The sequence below is a fragment of the Cryptomeria japonica genome, unplaced genomic scaffold (genome assembly GCF_030272615.1).
Source record: "Cryptomeria japonica unplaced genomic scaffold, Sugi_1.0 HiC_scaffold_689, whole genome shotgun sequence".
Lineage (NCBI taxonomy): Eukaryota > Viridiplantae > Streptophyta > Pinopsida > Cupressales > Cupressaceae > Cryptomeria > Cryptomeria japonica.
In genome coordinates, this window is record NW_026729479.1 from 26,869 (window position 1) to 49,242 (window position 22,374).

Here is a 22,374-nt window from a genome sequence, read left to right on the forward strand (position 1 = left end):
TGCAGCAGCGATTAGGACATCGACCCCAACTTCCGAATTCGTTTGCATTGACCGCACCAAAGGTGCACGCCTTGGTGTGCACCCTGGAGTGCACTTTGGTGCTCACCTCGGTGCACACTTTGGTGTGCACCTCGGTGTGCACCAAAGGTGCGCACCTTGGAGCGCACCAAAGGTGTACACTTTGGAGCGCACCACATAGGGTCTTTGAGAGGTTGGCGCAGTGCGCACACCAAGGTGGGTGTTGAGGTGCGTGCCGAGGTGGGTGGGTGCTAGGGTGCGCTCCATGGTGGGTGCCAGGGTGGGTGCGTGCTAGGGTGGATTCCAAAGAGGGTCATAGGGTGGGTGCCAAGGTGGGTTGGTGATATAGTGGGTTCAAAGGTGGGTACTAGGGTGGGTTCCAAGGTGGGTCACAAGTTGGGTGCCAGGATGCGTGGGTGTTAGGTTGGGTGCCAAGGTGGGCTCCTGCGTGGGTGGGTGCTAGGGTGGGTTTCAAGGTGGACGCGAGGGCGGGTGCCAAGGTGGGTAACAAGTTGGGTGTTAGGATGGGTGAGTGCTAGAGTGGGTGCCAAGGTGGGTGGGTGCTAAGGTGGATGCCAAGGTGGTTCACAGGGTGGGTGGGTTCTAGGGTGAGTTCCAAGGTGGGTCACAGGTTCAGTGCTAGGGTGGGTGTCAAGGCGGGTGTCGAGGTGCCTGGGTGCTAGGGTGTGGATGCCAATGTGGGTCATAGGGTGGGTACTAGGGTGGGCTGCAATGTGGGTGCCAAGGTGGGTAACATGCTCGGTGGGTTCTAAATTGGGTGCCAGGGTGGGTGTGCACCCACCTTGCCCGAGGTGGGTGCCAAGGTGCCAGTGTGGGTGGGTGCTAAGGTGGATGCCAAGGTGGGTGAGAAGGTGGGTGATAGGTTGAGTGGTAGGATGGGTGGGTGCCAAGATGGGTCACAGGGTGGGTGCAAGGGTGGGTAGGTGCTAGGGTTGGTGTCAGGGTGGGTGGGTGCTAGGTTGGGTTCCAAGGTGGGTGCGAGGGTGAGTGTCAAGGTGGGTCACAGGTTAGGTGCTAGGATGGGTGAGTGCTAGGGTGCAAAGGTGCCAGGGTGGGTGCTAGGATGGGTCGATGCTAGGGTGAGTGGCAAGGTGGGTCCACAAGTGTCAAGGTGGGTGCCGAGGTGGGTGCCAAGTCGGCGACTGCTATGGTGGATGCCAAGGTGGGTCACGGGGTGGGTGCCAAGTTGCTAGGTTGGGTTCCAAGGTGGGTGCCAACGTGGGTGCTAGGGTGCGTGGGTTAAAGGGTGTGTCACAACGTGGGTGCCAGGATGGGTGCGCACCCACACTGGCCAAGACGGGTGCGGGTGCAAGGTTGGGTTCCAAGCCCGGTCACAGGCTGGGTGCTAGGATGGGTGGGTGCCAAGGTGGGCACCAGGGTGGGTGCACCCACCCTGGCCAAGGTGGGTCACGGGGTGGGTCCTAGGGTGGGTAACGGGGTGGGTACTAAGGTGCGTGCCAAGGTGGGTCATAGGGTGGGTGCCAAGGTGGGCACCAGGGTGGGTGTGCACCAACCCTAGCCAGGGTAGGTCACGGGGTGGTTGTCGGGGTGGGCGTCAAGGAGCCAAGGTGGGTGGCAAGTAGCCAAGTTGCGTGCCAAGGTGGGTGTCGGGGTGGGTGCCAAGGATCCAAGGTGGGTGCCAAGGAACCAAGGTGGGTGTCTGGGTGGGTGCCGAGGTGGGAGCCAGGGTGGGTCCCAAGGTGAGTGCAAAGGTGGGTGCCAGGGTCAAGGTGAGTGCCAATGTGGGTTCCAAGGTGCCAGGGTCAGGGTGAGTGCCAATGTGGGTTCAAAGGTGCTAAGTTGGGTGCGAGGTTGGGTGCGAGGGTGGGTGGGTGCCAAGGTGTGCTAGGTGGAAGCCCGGGTGGGTCGGCATCCCATGGGTGTCGAGTTGGGTGCCTGATGGGTGCTTCTTGTCAAGTTTTAGTCGTCGGGACTCATTTCGAGCCTTAGAGGTCGTTTCTTGTCCGGTTGCCCTGTCTTCGACCTGGGAACCCAATTTTGGTCCTCGGGTCCCATTTTTTTTTGTCTCGCATCCCACTTTTGGCCTGTGGCCTTTTCGGGGTCGATTCTCGTTTTGGGCATCAGAGCATGTTTCTTCTCCTAAAACCCAATATTTGTTTATTAAGTCTCGGAACACATTTTTGTTCTCGTGGACCCATCATGGGTCTTGGAACGCATTTGTGGTCCTTGGGTCCCATTTTGCATCCCGAAACTTGTGTTTTGGTGCTTGATCCCTATTTTGGGTGCCCACCTTGCACCAAGTGCGCACCCGGGGCAAACCGAGCGCCTTGGTGCACCGGGGCAAGATCGAGCGTGCACCCGAGGCGCCCCGAACATGCACCAAGGTGCACTCGGCCCACATGTGAGCGCAGGTCGTTGCGCCCGAGGTGGTGTGTGGGCACCGCGTTGCAGACGGGACACTGCACGCACACGACGCCCCCTCCAGGTGCACGCACGTAGGCCGGGCCGGGTGCACACCCGACGCCCTAGCAAGGTGCGCGCACCCGGGCAGGGCTCACACTTGGCGAACGGGGCGCACTTCGCGAGGGAGGGTGTGCACCTCGACGGGGGTGGGTGGCCGGGGTGGATTCGCACGTGGGTCGCGGTTTGCTAAGTACACACTGCGACAAGCTCATAACGGGTGCGATCATACCAGCGTTAGTGCACCGGATCCCATCAGAACTCCGCAGTTAAGCGCGCTTGGGCCGGAGTAGTACTGGGATGGGTGACCTCCCGGGAAGTCCCGGTGTTGCACCCTTTTTTAGTTTTTCGCCGGGCGTCGCAATGCTATTTGAATAAACCTTTTGCCCGTTTGCGTTCTCGTCGGGGCCGGGCCGGGCCGGGGTGCGCTGCCCGCACTACCGCGCGCGCGGGGGCGACACCGAGCGCGCACCCGAGGCGCCCCGAGCACACAGGCCACGGTGCAACCCGGGCGTTGTGCGCGCACCCCGGTGCGCCCGAGGCGCTGCGCGCGCACCCAGGTGAAATCGGTGTGCACCTCGGCCAGTGCGCGCTCGGTCGAGTCGCGCACGTTGGCCAAGGTGCACGGTGATGTTTCTTACTCTAAGGTTCCGCACCAGACGCCCGGGACAGGTGAGCGAAGCTGGGCGGGGCCGGGTGCGCGGCCGGGGCAGGTGCACGCAGCTGGAGAGAGCTTTGGAGCACACTTCGGAGCGCACCAATGATGCGCTCCATTCAAAAGTTTCCTGAAAAGGCAAAAAAAGTTGAGATTATAGAATTTCCCACTTGAGAGATTGTAAAAAAAAAAAATTTAAAATGAAGGAAACGCGGGTGCCAAGGTGTGCGCAGCCCAGCCAAGGTGTGCGCACCAAGGCGCCCACCCTGGCGAAGGTGCACGCAAGGTGCGCACCCGAGGCAAACCGGACAATTAACCCAACTTTCGACTTCGCGCGCACCTTGGAGCGCACTTCGGAGCGCTCCTTGGTGCGCACCAATCTTGGGCACCTCGGAGTGCACCATGGCGCCCACCAAGGTGCGCACCCGGGGCAAACCGAGCTCCGACTTCGTGCGCACCTTGGAGCGCACGAAAGGTGCGCACCATGGCGCCCACCAAGGTGCGCAGCCCAGCCAAGGCGTGCGCATCAAGGTGCGCACCCTGGCGAAGGTGCGCACCCGGGGCAAACCGAGCTCCGACTTCGTGCGCACCTTGGAGCGCACAAAAGGTGCGCAACCCAGCCAAGGTGTGCGCACCCCGGTCAAACCGAGCTCCGAATCGTGCGCACCAGAGGTGCACGCCATCGTGCGCACCTTGGAGCACACTTCGGAGCCCTCCTTGGTGCGCGCCGATGTTGCGCACCTCGGAGCGCACCCGGGGAAAACAATGCAATTAACCCGACTTTCGACTTCGTGGGCACCTCGGAGCGCTCTCGGGTTCGCACCTCGGAGCACACCGAGGTGCGCACCTTTGATGCGCTGCCTTCACCAATTTCCAGAAAAGGCAAGAAAACATTGAGAAGGTGTGCGCACCGAGGTGCCCACCCTGGCGAAGGTGCACGCGAGGTGCGCACCCGGGGCAAACCGGGCTCCGACTTCGTGCACGCCGCACCTTGGAGCACACTTCGGAGCGCTCCTTGGTGCGCACCAGGGCGCGCAACCCAGCCGAGGTGCCCACCCCGGCGAAGGTGCACGCGAGGTGCGCACCCGGGGCAAACCGGGCTCCGACTTCGTGCACGCCATGGTGCCCACCGCGGCGAAGGTGCACGCGAGGTGCGCACCCGGGGCAAACCGGGCTCCGACTTCGTGCACGCCGCACCTTGGAGCACACTTCGGAGCGCTCCTTGGTGCGCACCATGGTGCCCACCAGGGCGCGCAACCCCGCCGAAGGTGCACGCGAGGTGCGCACCCGGGGCAAACCGGGCTCCGACTTCGTGCACGCCGCACCTTGGAGCACACTTCGGAGCGCTCCTTGGTGCGCACCATGGTGCCCACCAGGGCGCGCAACCCCGCCGAAGGTGCACGCGAGGTGCGCACCCGGGGCAAACCGGGCTCCGACTTCGTGCACGCCATGGTGCGCACCGCGGCGAAGGTGCGCACCCGGGGCAAACCGGGCTCCGACTTCGTGCACGCCGCACCTTGGAGCACACTTCGGAGCGCTCCTTGGTGCGCACCAGGGCGCGCAACCCAGCCGAGGTGCCCACCCCGGCGAAGGTGCACGCGAGGTGCGTACCCGGGGCAAACCGGGCTCCGACTTCGTGCACGCCGCACCTTGGAGCACACTTCGGAGCGCTCCTTGGTGCGCACCATGGTGCCCACCAGGCCGCGCAACCCAGCCAAGGTGTGCGCACCAAGGTGCACGCGAGGTGCGCACCCGGGGCAAACCGGGGTCCGACTTCGTGCACGCCGCACCTTGGAGCACACATCGGGGCGCTCCCGGGTTCGCACCGGCGTTGCGCACCGTGGTGGGCACCTCGGAGCACACCAAGGTGGGCAGCGAGGTGCGCACCTTTGATGCGATGCCTTCACTAATTTCCATAAAAGGCAAAAAAAAAACGAGATTTTAAAATTTCCGTTTTGAAAGATAGTGAGAAAAAGGGAATGCTGGTGCCATCTTGAGCCCGCCCTGGTGCGCAGCCCAGCCAAGGTGTGCGCACCAAGGTGCCCACCCTGGCGAAGGTGCGCGCCCGGGCAATTAACCCAACTTCCAACTTCGCGCGCGCCAGGGTGGGAGCGCACCCAACAACCGGGCCTGGGAAGAGCCAATGCGAGAAACCCCACCAAACGCTCTGACAAAAAAAGAGGGGGCGCTCCAGTAACCCCGCTTCGGAGCGCACCCTGGGCAAACCCAGCCAAGGTGCCCACCCCGGCCAAGGTGCAGGCGAGGTGCGCACCCGGGGCAAACCGGGCTCCGACAACGTGCACGCCGCACCTTGGAGCACACTTCGTAGCGCTCCCGGGTGCGCACCTCAGAGCACACCAAGGTGGGCAGCGAGGTGCGCACCTTTGATGCGCTGCCTTCACTAATTTCCAGAAAAGGCAAAAAAAAAAGGAGATTTTAAAATTTCCGTTTTGAAAGATAGTGAAAAAAACGGAACGCGCGTGCCATCTTGAGCCCGCCCTGGTGCGCAGCCCAGGTAAGGTGCCCACCCTGGCAAAGGTGCGCACCCGGGCAATTAACCCTACTTCCGACTTCGTGCGCGCCAGGGTGGCAACCGGGCCTCGGAAGAGCCAATGCGAGAAACCCCACCAAACGCTCCGACAAAAAAAGAGGCGGCGCTCCAATAACCCCGCTTCGGAGCGCAGCCGGGGCAAACCCAGCCAAGGTGCCCACCCCGACGAAGGTGCACGCGAGGTGCGCACCCGGGGCAAACCGGGCTCCGACAACGTGCACGCAGCACCTTGGAGCACACTTCGAAGCACTCCCGGGTGCCCACCGGCGTTGCGCACCGTGGTGGGCAGCGAGGTGCGCACCTTTGATGCGCTGCCTTCACTAATTTCCAGAAAAAGGCAAAAAAAAATGAGATTTTAAAATTTCCGTTTTGAAAGATAGTGAAAAAAAAGGAACGCGGGTGCCATCTTGAGCCCGCCCTGGTGCGCAGCCCAGGCAAGGCATGCGCACCAAGGTGCCCACCCGAGGTGCACACCCGGGGCAAACCGGGCTCCGACTTCGTGCAGGCCGCACCTTGGAGCACACTTCGGAGCGCTCCTTGGTGCGCACCATGGTGCCCACCAGGGCGCGCAACCCAGCCAAGGTCTGCACACTAAGGTGCCCACCCCGGCGAAGGTGCACGCGAGGTGCGCACCCGGGGCAAACCGGGCTCCGACTTCGTGCACGCCATGGTGCCCACCGCGGCGAAGGTGCACGCGAGGTGCGCACCCGGGGCAAACCGGGCTCCGACTTCGTGCACGCCGCACCTTGGAGCACACTTCGGAGCGCTCCTTGGTGCGCACCATGGTGCCCACCAGGGCGCGCAACCCAGCCAAGGTGTGCGCACCAAGGTGCACGCGAGGTGCGCACCCGGGGCAAACCGGGGTCCGACTTCGTGCACGCCGCACCTTGGAGCACACATCGGAGCGCTCCCAGGTTCGCACCAGCGTTGCGCACCTTTGATGCGCTGCCTTCACTAATTTCCAGAAAAGGCAAAAAAAAATGATATTTTAAAATTTCCGTTCTGAAAGATAGTGAAAAAAACGGAACGCGGGTGCCATCTTGAGCCCTTCCTGGTGCGCAGCCCAGGCAAGTTGTGCGCACCAAGGTGCCCACCCTGGCGGAGGTGCGCGCCCGGGGCAAACCGGGCTCCGACTTCGTGCACTGCATGGTGCCCACCAAGGCGCGCAACCCAGCCAAGGTGCCCACCGCAGCGAAGGTGCACGCGAGGTGCACACCCGGGGCAAACCGGGCTCCGACTTCGTGCACGCCGCACCTTGGAGCACACTTCAGAGCGCTCCTTGGTGCGCACCAGGGCGCGCAACCCAGCCGAGGTGCCCACCCCGGCGAAGGTGCACGCGAGGTGCGCACCCGGGGCAAACCGGGCTCCGACTTCGTGCACGCCATGGTGCCCACCGCGGCGAAGGTGCGCACCCGGGGCAAACCGGGCTCCGACTTCGTGCACGCCGCACCTTGGAGCACACTTCGGAGCGCTCCTTGGTGCGCACCATGGTGCCCACCAGGCCGCGCAACCCAGCCAAGGTGTGCGCACCAAGGTGCACGCGAGGTGCGCACCCGGGGCAAACCGGGGTCCGACTTCGTGCACGCCGCACCTTGGAGCACACATCGGGGCGCTCCCGGGTTCGCACCGGCGTTGCGCACCGTGGTGGGCACCTCGGAGCACACCAAGGTGGGCAGCGAGGTGCGCACCTTTGATGCGATGCCTTCACTAATTTCCATAAAAGGCAAAAAAAAAACGAGATTTTAAAATTTCCGTTTTGAAAGATAGTGAGAAAAAGGGAATGCTGGTGCCATCTTGAGCCCGCCCTGGTGCGCAGCCCAGCCAAGGTTTGCGCACCAAGGTGCCCACCCTGGCGAAGGTGCGCGCCCGGGCAATTAACCCAACTTCCAACTTCGCGCGCGCCAGGGTGGGAGCGCACCCAACAACCGGGCCTGGGAAGAGCCAATGCGAGAAACCCCACCAAACTCTCTGACAAAAAAAGAGGGGGCGCTCCAGTAACCCCGCTTCGGAGCGCACCCTGGGCAAACCCAGCCAAGGTGCCCACCCCGGCCAAGGTGCAGGCGAGGTGCGCACCCGGGGCAAACCGGGCTCCGACAACGTGCACGCCGCACCTTGGAGCACACTTCGTAGCGCTCCCGGGTGCGCACCTCAGAGCACACCAAGGTGGGCAGCGAGGTGCGCACCTTTGATGCGCTGCCTTCACTAATTTCCAGAAAAGGCAAAAAAAAAAGGAGATTTTAAAATTTCCGTTTTGAAAGATAGTGAAAAAAACGGAACGCGCGTGCCATCTTGAGCCCGCCCTGGTGCGCAGCCCAGGTAAGGTGCCACCCTGGCAAAGGTGCGCACCCGGGCAATTAACCCTACTTCCGACTTCGTGCGCGCCAGGGTGGCAACCGGGCCTCGGAAGAGCCAATGCGAGAAACCCCACCAAACGCTCCGACAAAAAAAGAGGCGGCGCTCCAATAACCCCGCTTCGGAGCGCAGCCGGGGCAAACCAAGCCAAGGTGCCCACCCCGACGAAGGTGCACGCGAGGTGCGCACCCGGGGCAAACCGGGCTCCGACAACGTGCACGCAGCACCTTGGAGCACACTTCGAAGCACTCCCGGGTGCCCACCGGCGTTGCGCACCGTGGTGGGCAGCGAGGTGCGCACCTTTGATGCGCTGCCTTCACTAATTTCCAGAAAAAGGCAAAAAAAAATGAGATTTTAAAATTTCCGTTTTGAAAGATAGTGAAAAAAAAGGAACGCGGGTGCCATCTTGAGCCCGCCCTGGTGCGCAGCCCAGGCAAGGCATGCGCACCAAGGTGCCCACCCGAGGTGCACACCCGGGGCAAACCGGGCTCCGACTTCGTGCAGGCCGCACCTTGGAGCACACTTCGGAGCGCTCCTTGGTGCGCACCATGGTGCCCACCAGGGCGCACCCGAGGCAAACCGGGCTCCGACTTCGTGCACGCCGCACCTTGGAGCACACATCGGAGCGCTCCCAGGTTCGCACCAGCGTTGCGCACCTTTGATGCGCTGCCTTCACTAATTTCCAGAAAAGGCAAAAAAAAACGATATTTTAAAATTTCCGTTCTGAAAGATAGTGAAAAAAACGGAACGCGGGTGCCATCTTGAGCCCTTCCTGATGCGCAGCCCAGGCAAGTTGTGCGCACCAAGGTGCCCACCCTGGCGGAGGTGCGCGCCCGGGGCAAACCGGGCTCCGACTTCGTGCACTGCATGGTGCCCACCAAGGCGCGCAACCCAGCCAAGGTGCCCACCGCAGCGAAGGTGCACGCGAGGTGCGCACCCGAGGTGCACACCCGGGGCAAACCGGGCTCCGACTTCGTGCACGCCGCACCTTGGAGCACACTTCAGAGCGCTCCTTGGTACGCACCAGGGCGCGCAACCCAGCCAAGGTGCTCACCCCGGCGAAGGTGCACGCGAGGTGCGCACCCGGGGCAAACCGGGCTCGGACTTCGTGCACGCCGCACCTTGGAGCACACATCGGAGCGCTCCCGGGTTCGCACCAGCATTGCGCACCTTTGATGCGCTGCCTTCACTAATTTCCAGAAAAGGCAAAAAAAAGAAAAAAATGAGATTTTAAAATTTCCGTTTTGAAAGATAGTGAAAAAAACGGAACGCGGGTGCCATCTTGAGCCCGCCCTGGTGTGCAGCCCAGGCAAGTTGTGCGCACCAAGGCACCCACCCTGGCCAAGGTGGGTCACGGGGTGGGTCCTAGGGTGGGTAACGGGGTGGGTACTAAGGTGCGTGCCAAGGTGGGTCATAGGGTGGGTGCCAAGGTGGGCACCAGGGTGGGTGTGCACCAACCCTAGCCAGGGTAGGTCACGGGGTGGTTGTCGGGGTGGGCGTCAAGGAGCCAAGGTGGGTGGCAAGTAGCCAAGTTGCGTGCCAAGGTGGGTGTCGGGGTGGGTGCCAAGGATCCAAGGTGGGTGCCAAGGAACCAAGGTGGGTGTCTGGGTGGGTGCCGAGGTGGGAGCCAGGGTGGGTCCCAAGGTGAGTGCAAAGGTGGGTGCCAGGGTCAAGGTGAGTGCCAATGTGGGTTCCAAGGTGCCAGGGTCAGGGTGAGTGCCAATGTGGGTTCAAAGGTGCTAAGTTGGGTGCGAGGTTGGGTGCGAGGGTGGGTGGGTGCCAAGGTGTGCTAGGTGGAAGCCCGGGTGGGTCGGCATCCCATGGGTGTCGAGTTGGGTGCCTGATGGGTGCTTCTTGTCAAGTTTTAGTCGTCGGGACTCATTTCGAGCCTTAGAGGTCGTTTCTTGTCCGGTTGCCCTGTCTTCGACCTGGGAACCCAATTTTGGTCCTCGGGTCCCATTTTTTTTTGTCTCGCATCCCACTTTTGGCCTGTGGCCTTTTCGGGGTCGATTCTCGTTTTGGGCATCAGAGCATGTTTCTTCTCCTAAAACCCAATATTTGTTTATTAAGTCTCGGAACACATTTTTGTTCTCGTGGACCCATCATGGGTCTTGGAACGCATTTGTGGTCCTTGGGTCCCATTTTGCATCCCGAAACTTGTGTTTTGGTGCTTGATCCCTATTTTGGGTGCCCACCTTGCACCAAGTGCGCACCCGGGGCAAACCGAGCGCCTTGGTGCACCGGGGCAAGATCGAGCGTGCACCCGAGGCGCCCCGAACATGCACCAAGGTGCACTCGGCCCACATGTGAGCGCAGGTCGTTGCGCCCGAGGTGGTGTGTGGGCACCGCGTTGCAGACGGGACACTGCACGCACACGACGCCCCCTCCAGGTGCACGCACGTAGGCCGGGCCGGGTGCACACCCGACGCCCTAGCAAGGTGCGCGCACCCGGGCAGGGCTCACACTTGGCGAACGGGGCGCACTTCGCGAGGGAGGGTGTGCACCTCGACGGGGGTGGGTGGCCGGGGTGGATTCGCACGTGGGTCGCGGTTTGCTAAGTACACACTGCGACAAGCTCATAACGGGTGCGATCATACCAGCGTTAGTGCACCGGATCCCATCAGAACTCCGCAGTTAAGCGCGCTTGGGCCGGAGTAGTACTGGGATGGGTGACCTCCCGGGAAGTCCCGGTGTTGCACCCTTTTTTAGTTTTTCGCCGGGCGTCGCAATGCTATTTGAATAAACCTTTTGCCCGTTTGCGTTCTCGTCGGGGCCGGGCCGGGCCGGGGTGCGCTGCCCGCACTACCGCGCGCGCGGGGGCGACACCGAGCGCGCACCCGAGGCGCCCCGAGCACACAGGCCACGGTGCAACCCGGGCGTTGTGCGCGCACCCCGGTGCGCCCGAGGTGCTGCGCGCGCACCCAGGTGAAATCGGTGTGCACCTCGGCCAGTGCGCGCTCGGTCGAGTCGCGCACGTTGGCCAAGGTGCACGGTGATGTTTCTTACTCTAAGGTTCCGCACCAGACGCCCGGGACAGGTGAGCGAAGCTGGGCGGGGCCGGGTGCGCGGCCGGGGCAGGTGCACGCAGCTGGAGAGAGCTTTGGAGCACACTTCGGAGCGCACCAATGATGCGCTCCATTCAAAAGTTTCCTGAAAAGGCAAAAAAAGTTGAGATTATAGAATTTCCCACTTGAGAGATTGTAAAAAAAAAAAATTTAAAATGAAGGAAACGCGGGTGCCAAGGTGTGCGCAGCCCAGCCAAGGTGTGCGCACCAAGGCGCCCACCCTGGCGAAGGTGCACGCAAGGTGCGCACCCGAGGCAAACCGGACAATTAACCCAACTTTCGACTTCGCGCGCACCTTGGAGCGCACTTCGGAGCGCTCCTTGGTGCGCACCAATCTTGGGCACCTCGGAGTGCACCATGGCGCCCACCAAGGTGCGCACCCGGGGCAAACCGAGCTCCGACTTCGTGCGCACCTTGGAGCGCACGAAAGGTGCGCACCATGGCGCCCACCAAGGTGCGCAGCCCAGCCAAGGCGTGCGCATCAAGGTGCGCACCCTGGCGAAGGTGCGCACCCGGGGCAAACCGAGCTCCGACTTCGTGCGCACCTTGGAGCGCACAAAAGGTGCGCAACCCAGCCAAGGTGTGCGCACCCCGGTCAAACCGAGCTCCGAATCGTGCGCACCAGAGGTGCACGCCATCGTGCGCACCTTGGAGCACACTTCGGAGCCCTCCTTGGTGCGCGCCGATGTTGCGCACCTCGGAGCGCACCCGGGGAAAACAATGCAATTAACCCGACTTTCGACTTCGTGGGCACCTCGGAGCGCTCTCGGGTTCGCACCTCGGAGCACACCGAGGTGCGCACCTTTGATGCGCTGCCTTCACCAATTTCCAGAAAAGGCAAGAAAACATTGAGAAGGTGTGCGCACCGAGGTGCCCACCCTGGCGAAGGTGCACGCGAGGTGCGCACCCGGGGCAAACCGGGCTCCGACTTCGTGCACGCCGCACCTTGGAGCACACTTCGGAGCGCTCCTTGGTGCGCACCAGGGCGCGCAACCCAGCCGAGGTGCCCACCCCGGCGAAGGTGCACGCGAGGTGCGCACCCGGGGCAAACCGGGCTCCGACTTCGTGCACGCCATGGTGCCCACCGCGGCGAAGGTGCACGCGAGGTGCGCACCCGGGGCAAACCGGGCTCCGACTTCGTGCACGCCGCACCTTGGAGCACACTTCGGAGCGCTCCTTGGTGCGCACCATGGTGCCCACCAGGGCGCGCAACCCCGCCGAAGGTGCACGCGAGGTGCGCACCCGGGGCAAACCGGGCTCCGACTTCGTGCACGCCGCACCTTGGAGCACACTTCGGAGCGCTCCTTGGTGCGCACCATGGTGCCCACCAGGGCGCGCAACCCCGCCGAAGGTGCACGCGAGGTGCGCACCCGGGGCAAACCGGGCTCCGACTTCGTGCACGCCATGGTGCGCACCGCGGCGAAGGTGCGCACCCGGGGCAAACCGGGCTCCGACTTCGTGCACGCCGCACCTTGGAGCACACTTCGGAGCGCTCCTTGGTGCGCACCAGGGCGCGCAACCCAGCCGAGGTGCCCACCCCGGCGAAGGTGCACGCGAGGTGCGTACCCGGGGCAAACCGGGCTCCGACTTCGTGCACGCCGCACCTTGGAGCACACTTCGGAGCGCTCCTTGGTGCGCACCATGGTGCCCACCAGGCCGCGCAACCCAGCCAAGGTGTGCGCACCAAGGTGCACGCGAGGTGCGCACCCGGGGCAAACCGGGGTCCGACTTCGTGCACGCCGCACCTTGGAGCACACATCGGGGCGCTCCCGGGTTCGCACCGGCGTTGCGCACCGTGGTGGGCACCTCGGAGCACACCAAGGTGGGCAGCGAGGTGCGCACCTTTGATGCGATGCCTTCACTAATTTCCATAAAAGGCAAAAAAAAAACGAGATTTTAAAATTTCCGTTTTGAAAGATAGTGAGAAAAAGGGAATGCTGGTGCCATCTTGAGCCCGCCCTGGTGCGCAGCCCAGCCAAGGTGTGCGCACCAAGGTGCCCACCCTGGCGAAGGTGCGCGCCCGGGCAATTAACCCAACTTCCAACTTCGCGCGCGCCAGGGTGGGAGCGCACCCAACAACCGGGCCTGGGAAGAGCCAATGCGAGAAACCCCACCAAACGCTCTGACAAAAAAAGAGGGGGCGCTCCAGTAACCCCGCTTCGGAGCGCACCCTGGGCAAACCCAGCCAAGGTGCCCACCCCGGCCAAGGTGCAGGCGAGGTGCGCACCCGGGGCAAACCGGGCTCCGACAACGTGCACGCCGCACCTTGGAGCACACTTCGTAGCGCTCCCGGGTGCGCACCTCAGAGCACACCAAGGTGGGCAGCGAGGTGCGCACCTTTGATGCGCTGCCTTCACTAATTTCCAGAAAAGGCAAAAAAAAAAGGAGATTTTAAAATTTCCGTTTTGAAAGATAGTGAAAAAAACGGAACGCGCGTGCCATCTTGAGCCCGCCCTGGTGCGCAGCCCAGGTAAGGTGCCCACCCTGGCAAAGGTGCGCACCCGGGCAATTAACCCTACTTCCGACTTCGTGCGCGCCAGGGTGGCAACCGGGCCTCGGAAGAGCCAATGCGAGAAACCCCACCAAACGCTCCGACAAAAAAAGAGGCGGCGCTCCAATAACCCCGCTTCGGAGCGCAGCCGGGGCAAACCCAGCCAAGGTGCCCACCCCGACGAAGGTGCACGCGAGGTGCGCACCCGGGGCAAACCGGGCTCCGACAACGTGCACGCAGCACCTTGGAGCACACTTCGAAGCACTCCCGGGTGCCCACCGGCGTTGCGCACCGTGGTGGGCAGCGAGGTGCGCACCTTTGATGCGCTGCCTTCACTAATTTCCAGAAAAAGGCAAAAAAAAATGAGATTTTAAAATTTCCGTTTTGAAAGATAGTGAAAAAAAAGGAACGCGGGTGCCATCTTGAGCCCGCCCTGGTGCGCAGCCCAGGCAAGGCATGCGCACCAAGGTGCCCACCCGAGGTGCACACCCGGGGCAAACCGGGCTCCGACTTCGTGCAGGCCGCACCTTGGAGCACACTTCGGAGCGCTCCTTGGTGCGCACCATGGTGCCCACCAGGGCGCGCAACCCAGCCAAGGTCTGCACACTAAGGTGCCCACCCCGGCGAAGGTGCACGCGAGGTGCGCACCCGGGGCAAACCGGGCTCCGACTTCGTGCACGCCATGGTGCCCACCGCGGCGAAGGTGCACGCGAGGTGCGCACCCGGGGCAAACCGGGCTCCGACTTCGTGCACGCCGCACCTTGGAGCACACTTCGGAGCGCTCCTTGGTGCGCACCATGGTGCCCACCAGGGCGCGCAACCCAGCCAAGGTGTGCGCACCAAGGTGCACGCGAGGTGCGCACCCGGGGCAAACCGGGGTCCGACTTCGTGCACGCCGCACCTTGGAGCACACATCGGAGCGCTCCCAGGTTCGCACCAGCGTTGCGCACCTTTGATGCGCTGCCTTCACTAATTTCCAGAAAAGGCAAAAAAAAACGATATTTTAAAATTTCCGTTCTGAAAGATAGTGAAAAAAACGGAACGCGGGTGCCATCTTGAGCCCTTCCTGGTGCGCAGCCCAGGCAAGTTGTGCGCACCAAGGTGCCCACCCTGGCGGAGGTGCGCGCCCGGGGCAAACCGGGCTCCGACTTCGTGCACTGCATGGTGCCCACCAAGGCGCGCAACCCAGCCAAGGTGCCCACCGCAGCGAAGGTGCACGCGAGGTGCACACCCGGGGCAAACCGGGCTCCGACTTCGTGCACGCCGCACCTTGGAGCACACTTCAGAGCGCTCCTTGGTGCGCACCAGGGCGCGCAACCCAGCCGAGGTGCCCACCCCGGCGAAGGTGCACGCGAGGTGCGCACCCGGGGCAAACCGGGCTCCGACTTCGTGCACGCCATGGTGCCCACCGCGGCGAAGGTGCGCACCCGGGGCAAACCGGGCTCCGACTTCGTGCACGCCGCACCTTGGAGCACACTTCGGAGCGCTCCTTGGTGCGCACCATGGTGCCCACCAGGCCGCGCAACCCAGCCAAGGTGTGCGCACCAAGGTGCACGCGAGGTGCGCACCCGGGGCAAACCGGGGTCCGACTTCGTGCACGCCGCACCTTGGAGCACACATCGGGGCGCTCCCGGGTTCGCACCGGCGTTGCGCACCGTGGTGGGCACCTCGGAGCACACCAAGGTGGGCAGCGAGGTGCGCACCTTTGATGCGATGCCTTCACTAATTTCCATAAAAGGCAAAAAAAAAACGAGATTTTAAAATTTCCGTTTTGAAAGATAGTGAGAAAAAGGGAATGCTGGTGCCATCTTGAGCCCGCCCTGGTGCGCAGCCCAGCCAAGGTTTGCGCACCAAGGTGCCCACCCTGGCGAAGGTGCGCGCCCGGGCAATTAACCCAACTTCCAACTTCGCGCGCGCCAGGGTGGGAGCGCACCCAACAACCGGGCCTGGGAAGAGCCAATGCGAGAAACCCCACCAAACTCTCTGACAAAAAAAGAGGGGGCGCTCCAGTAACCCCGCTTCGGAGCGCACCCTGGGCAAACCCAGCCAAGGTGCCCACCCCGGCCAAGGTGCAGGCGAGGTGCGCACCCGGGGCAAACCGGGCTCCGACAACGTGCACGCCGCACCTTGGAGCACACTTCGTAGCGCTCCCGGGTGCGCACCTCAGAGCACACCAAGGTGGGCAGCGAGGTGCGCACCTTTGATGCGCTGCCTTCACTAATTTCCAGAAAAGGCAAAAAAAAAAGGAGATTTTAAAATTTCCGTTTTGAAAGATAGTGAAAAAAACGGAACGCGCGTGCCATCTTGAGCCCGCCCTGGTGCGCAGCCCAGGTAAGGTGCCACCCTGGCAAAGGTGCGCACCCGGGCAATTAACCCTACTTCCGACTTCGTGCGCGCCAGGGTGGCAACCGGGCCTCGGAAGAGCCAATGCGAGAAACCCCACCAAACGCTCCGACAAAAAAAGAGGCGGCGCTCCAATAACCCCGCTTCGGAGCGCAGCCGGGGCAAACCAAGCCAAGGTGCCCACCCCGACGAAGGTGCACGCGAGGTGCGCACCCGGGGCAAACCGGGCTCCGACAACGTGCACGCAGCACCTTGGAGCACACTTCGAAGCACTCCCGGGTGCCCACCGGCGTTGCGCACCGTGGTGGGCAGCGAGGTGCGCACCTTTGATGCGCTGCCTTCACTAATTTCCAGAAAAAGGCAAAAAAAAATGAGATTTTAAAATTTCCGTTTTGAAAGATAGTGAAAAAAAAGGAACGCGGGTGCCATCTTGAGCCCGCCCTGGTGCGCAGCCCAGGCAAGGCATGCGCACCAAGGTGCCCACCCGAGGTGCACACCCGGGGCAAACCGGGCTCCGACTTCGTGCAGGCCGCACCTTGGAGCACACTTCGGAGCGCTCCTTGGTGCGCACCATGGTGCCCACCAGGGCGCACCCGAGGCAAACCGGGCTCCGACTTCGTGCACGCCGCACCTTGGAGCACACATCGGAGCGCTCCCAGGTTCGCACCAGCGTTGCGCACCTTTGATGCGCTGCCTTCACTAATTTCCAGAAAAGGCAAAAAAAAACGATATTTTAAAATTTCCGTTCTGAAAGATAGTGAAAAAAACGGAACGCGGGTGCCATCTTGAGCCCTTCCTGATGCGCAGCCCAGGCAAGTTGTGCGCACCAAGGTGCCCACCCTGGCGGAGGTGCGCGCCCGGGGCAAACCGGGCTCCGACTTCGTGCACTGCATGGTGCCCACCAAGGCGCGCAACCCAGCCAAGGTGCCCACCGCAGCGAAGGTGCACGCGAGGTGCGCACCCGAGGTGCACACCCGGGGCAAACCGGGCTCCGACTTCGTGCACGCCGCACCTTGGAGCACACTTCAGAGCGCTCCTTGGTACGCACCAGGGCGCGCAACCCAGCCAAGGTGCTCACCCCGGCGAAGGTGCACGCGAGGTGCGCACCCGGGGCAAACCGGGCTCGGACTTCGTGCACGCCGCACCTTGGAGCACACATCGGAGCGCTCCCGGGTTCGCACCAGCATTGCGCACCTTTGATGCGCTGCCTTCACTAATTTCCAGAAAAGGCAAAAAAAAGAAAAAAATGAGATTTTAAAATTTCCGTTTTGAAAGATAGTGAAAAAAACGGAACGCGGGTGCCATCTTGAGCCCGCCCTGGTGTGCAGCCCAGGCAAGTTGTGCGCACCAAGGCACCCACCCTGGCCAAGGTGGGTCACGGGGTGGGTCCTAGGGTGGGTAACGGGGTGGGTACTAAGGTGCGTGCCAAGGTGGGTCATAGGGTGGGTGCCAAGGTGGGCACCAGGGTGGGTGTGCACCAACCCTAGCCAGGGTAGGTCACGGGGTGGTTGTCGGGGTGGGCGTCAAGGAGCCAAGGTGGGTGGCAAGTAGCCAAGTTGCGTGCCAAGGTGGGTGTCGGGGTGGGTGCCAAGGATCCAAGGTGGGTGCCAAGGAACCAAGGTGGGTGTCTGGGTGGGTGCCGAGGTGGGAGCCAGGGTGGGTCCCAAGGTGAGTGCAAAGGTGGGTGCCAGGGTCAAGGTGAGTGCCAATGTGGGTTCCAAGGTGCCAGGGTCAGGGTGAGTGCCAATGTGGGTTCAAAGGTGCTAAGTTGGGTGCGAGGTTGGGTGCGAGGGTGGGTGGGTGCCAAGGTGTGCTAGGTGGAAGCCCGGGTGGGTCGGCATCCCATGGGTGTCGAGTTGGGTGCCTGATGGGTGCTTCTTGTCAAGTTTTAGTCGTCGGGACTCATTTCGAGCCTTAGAGGTCGTTTCTTGTCCGGTTGCCCTGTCTTCGACCTGGGAACCCAATTTTGGTCCTCGGGTCCCATTTTTTTTTGTCTCGCATCCCACTTTTGGCCTGTGGCCTTTTCGGGGTCGATTCTCGTTTTGGGCATCAGAGCATGTTTCTTCTCCTAAAACCCAATATTTGTTTATTAAGTCTCGGAACACATTTTTGTTCTCGTGGACCCATCATGGGTCTTGGAACGCATTTGTGGTCCTTGGGTCCCATTTTGCATCCCGAAACTTGTGTTTTGGTGCTTGATCCCTATTTTGGGTGCCCACCTTGCACCAAGTGCGCACCCGGGGCAAACCGAGCGCCTTGGTGCACCGGGGCAAGATCGAGCGTGCACCCGAGGCGCCCCGAACATGCACCAAGGTGCACTCGGCCCACATGTGAGCGCAGGTCGTTGCGCCCGAGGTGGTGTGTGGGCACCGCGTTGCAGACGGGACACTGCACGCACACGACGCCCCCTCCAGGTGCACGCACGTAGGCCGGGCCGGGTGCACACCCGACGCCCTAGCAAGGTGCGCGCACCCGGGCAGGGCTCACACTTGGCGAACGGGGCGCACTTCGCGAGGGAGGGTGTGCACCTCGACGGGGGTGGGTGGCCGGGGTGGATTCGCACGTGGGTCGCGGTTTGCTAAGTACACACTGCGACAAGCTCATAACGGGTGCGATCATACCAGCGTTAGTGCACCGGATCCCATCAGAACTCCGCAGTTAAGCGCGCTTGGGCCGGAGTAGTACTGGGATGGGTGACCTCCCGGGAAGTCCCGGTGTTGCACCCTTTTTTAGTTTTTCGCCGGGCGTCGCAATGCTATTTGAATAAACCTTTTGCCCGTTTGCGTTCTCGTCGGGGCCGGGCCGGGCCGGGGTGCGCTGCCCGCACTACCGCGCGCGCGGGGGCGACACCGAGCGCGCACCCGAGGCGCCCCGAGCACACAGGCCACGGTGCAACCCGGGCGTTGTGCGCGCACCCCGGTGCGCCCGAGGTGCTGCGCGCGCACCCAGGTGAAATCGGTGTGCACCTCGGCCAGTGCGCGCTCGGTCGAGTCGCGCACGTTGGCCAAGGTGCACGGTGATGTTTCTTACTCTAAGGTTCCGCACCAGACGCCCGGGACAGGTGAGCGAAGCTGGGCGGGGCCGGGTGCGCGGCCGGGGCAGGTGCACGCAGCTGGAGAGAGCTTTGGAGCACACTTCGGAGCGCACCAATGATGCGCTCCATTCAAAAGTTTCCTGAAAAGGCAAAAAAAGTTGAGATTATAGAATTTCCCACTTGAGAGATTGTAAAAAAAAAAAATTTAAAATGAAGGAAACGCGGGTGCCAAGGTGTGCGCAGCCCAGCCAAGGTGTGCGCACCAAGGCGCCCACCCTGGCGAAGGTGCACGCAAGGTGCGCACCCGAGGCAAACCGGACAATTAACCCAACTTTCGACTTCGCGCGCACCTTGGAGCGCACTTCGGAGCGCTCCTTGGTGCGCACCAATCTTGGGCACCTCGGAGTGCACCATGGCGCCCACCAAGGTGCGCACCCGGGGCAAACCGAGCTCCGACTTCGTGCGCACCTTGGAGCGCACGAAAGGTGCGCACCATGGCGCCCACCAAGGTGCGCAGCCCAGCCAAGGCGTGCGCATCAAGGTGCGCACCCTGGCGAAGGTGCGCACCCGGGGCAAACCGAGCTCCGACTTCGTGCGCACCTTGGAGCGCACAAAAGGTGCGCAACCCAGCCAAGGTGTGCGCACCCCGGTCAAACCGAGCTCCGAATCGTGCGCACCAGAGGTGCACGCCATCGTGCGCACCTTGGAGCACACTTCGGAGCCCTCCTTGGTGCGCGCCGATGTTGCGCACCTCGGAGCGCACCCGGGGAAAACAATGCAATTAACCCGACTTTCGACTTCGTGGGCACCTCGGAGCGCTCTCGGGTTCGCACCTCGGAGCACACCGAGGTGCGCACCTTTGATGCGCTGCCTTCACCAATTTCCAGAAAAGGCAAGAAAACATTGAGAAGGTGTGCGCACCGAGGTGCCCACCCTGGCGAAGGTGCACGCGAGGTGCGCACCCGGGGCAAACCGGGCTCCGACTTCGTGCACGCCGCACCTTGGAGCACACTTCGGAGCGCTCCTTGGTGCGCACCAGGGCGCGCAACCCAGCCGAGGTGCCCACCCCGGCGAAGGTGCACGCGAGGTGCGCACCCGGGGCAAACCGGGCTCCGACTTCGTGCACGCCATGGTGCCCACCGCGGCGAAGGTGCACGCGAGGTGCGCACCCGGGGCAAACCGGGCTCCGACTTCGTGCACGCCGCACCTTGGAGCACACTTCGGAGCGCTCCTTGGTGCGCACCATGGTGCCCACCAGGGCGCGCAACCCCGCCGAAGGTGCACGCGAGGTGCGCACCCGGGGCAAACCGGGCTCCGACTTCGTGCACGCCGCACCTTGGAGCACACTTCGGAGCGCTCCTTGGTGCACACCATGGTGCCCACCAGGGCGCGCAACCCCGCCGAAGGTGCACGCGAGGTGCGCACCCGGGGCAAACCGGGCTCCGACTTCGTGCACGCCATGGTGCGCACCGCGGCGAAGGTGCGCACCCGGGGCAAACCGGGCTCCGACTTCGTGCACGCCGCACCTTGGAGCACACTTCGGAGCGCTCCTTGGTGCGCACCAGGGCGCGCAACCCAGCCGAGGTGCCCACCCCGGCGAAGGTGCACGCGAGGTGCGTACCCGGGGCAAACCGGGCTCCGACTTCGTGCACGCCGCACCTTGGAGCACACTTCGGAGCGCTCCTTGGTGCGCACCATGGTGCCCACCAGGCCGCGCAACCCAGCCAAGGTGTGCGCACCAAGGTGCACGCGAGGTGCGCACCCGGGGCAAACCGGGGTCCGACTTCGTGCACGCCGCACCTTGGAGCACACATCGGGGCGCTCCCGGGTTCGCACCGGCGTTGCGCACCGTGGTGGGCACCTCGGAGCACACCAAGGTGGGCAGCGAGGTGCGCACCTTTGATGCGATGCCTTCACTAATTTCCATAAAAGGCAAAAAAAAAACGAGATTTTAAAATTTCCGTTTTGAAAGATAGTGAGAAAAAAGGGAATGCTGGTGCCATCTTGAGCCCGCCCTGGTGCGCAGCCCAGCCAAGGTGTGCGCACCAAGGTGCCCACCCTGGCGAAGGTGCGCGCCCGGGCAATTAACCCAACTTCCAACTTCGCGCGCGCCAAGGGTGGGAGCGCACCCAACAACCGGGCCTGGGAAGAGCCAATGCGAGAAACCCCACCAAACGCTCTGACAAAAAAAGAGGGGGCGCTCCAGTAACCCCGCTTCGGAGCGCACCCTGGGCAAACCCAGCCAAGGTGCCCACCCCGGCCAAGGTGCAGGCGAGGTGCGCACCCGGGGCAAACCGGGCTCCGACAACGTGCACGCCGCACCTTGGAGCACACTTCGTAGCGCTCCCGGGTGCGCACCTCAGAGCACACCAAGGTGGGCAGCGAGGTGCGCACCTTTGATGCGCTGCCTTCACTAATTTCCAGAAAAGGCAAAAAAAAAAGGAGATTTTAAAATTTCCGTTTTGAAAGATAGTGAAAAAAACGGAACGCCGCGTGCCATCTTGAGCCCGCCCTGGTGCGCAGCCCAGGTAAGGTGCCCACCCTGGCAAAGGTGCGCACCCGGGCAATTAACCCTACTTCCGACTTCGTGCGCGCCAGGGTGGCAACCGGGCCTCGGAAGAGCCAATGCGAGAAACCCCACCAAACGCTCCGACAAAAAAAGAGGCGGCGCTCCAATAACCCCGCTTCGGAGCGCAGCCGGGGCAAACCCAGCCAAGGTGCCCCACCCCGACGAAGGTGCACGCGAGGTGCGCACACCGGGGCAAACCGGGCTCCGACAACGTGCACGCAGCACCTTGGAGCACACTTCGAAGCACTCCCGGGTGCCCACCGGCGTTGCGCACCGTGGTGGGCAGCGAGGTGCGCACCTTTGATGCGCTGCCTTCACTAATTTCCAGAAAAAGGCAAAAAAAAATGAGATTTTAAAATTTCCGTTTTGAAAGATAGTGAAAAAAAAGGAACGCGGGTGCCATCTTGAGCCCGCCCTGGTGCGCAGCCCAGGCAAGGCATGCGCACCAAGGTGCCCACCCGAGGTGCACACCCGGGGCAAACCGGGCTCCGACTTCGTGCAGGCCGCACCTTGGAGCACACTTCGGAGCGCTCCTTGGTGCGCACCATGGTGCCCACCAGGGCGCGCAACCCAGCCAAGGTCTGCACACTAAGGTGCCCACCCCGGCGAAGGTGCACGCGAGGTGCGCACCCGGGGCAAACCGGGCTCCGACTCTCGTGCACGCCATGGTGCCCACCCGCGGCGAAGGTGCACAGCGAGGTGCGCACCCGGGGCAAACCGGGCTCCGACTTCGTGCACGCCGCACCTTGGAGCCACACTTCGGAGCGCTCCTTGGTGCGCACCATGGTGCCCACCAGGGCGCGCAACCCAGCCAAGGTGTGCGCACCAAGGTGCACGCGAGGTGCGCACCCGGG

At 62.9% G+C, this 22,374-nt stretch overlaps 3 non-coding genes across 3 annotated transcripts; all 3 read left to right on the plus strand.

Annotated features, from left to right (window-relative positions):
* Positions 1 to 2,678: 2,678 nt before the first annotated feature.
* On the plus strand, positions 2,679 to 2,797 carry LOC131872615 (5S ribosomal RNA). Its single transcript, XR_009370736.1, has one exon. It is a non-coding gene; the product is annotated as a 5S ribosomal RNA (ribosomal RNA).
* Positions 2,798 to 10,601: 7,804 nt separating this feature from the next.
* On the plus strand, positions 10,602 to 10,720 carry LOC131872616 (5S ribosomal RNA). Its single transcript, XR_009370737.1, has one exon. It is a non-coding gene; the product is annotated as a 5S ribosomal RNA (ribosomal RNA).
* Positions 10,721 to 18,524: 7,804 nt separating this feature from the next.
* LOC131872617 (5S ribosomal RNA) lies at positions 18,525 to 18,643 on the plus strand. The gene has a single exon (XR_009370738.1). It is a non-coding gene; the product is annotated as a 5S ribosomal RNA (ribosomal RNA).
* The last annotated feature ends 3,731 nt before the right edge of the window (positions 18,644 to 22,374 follow it).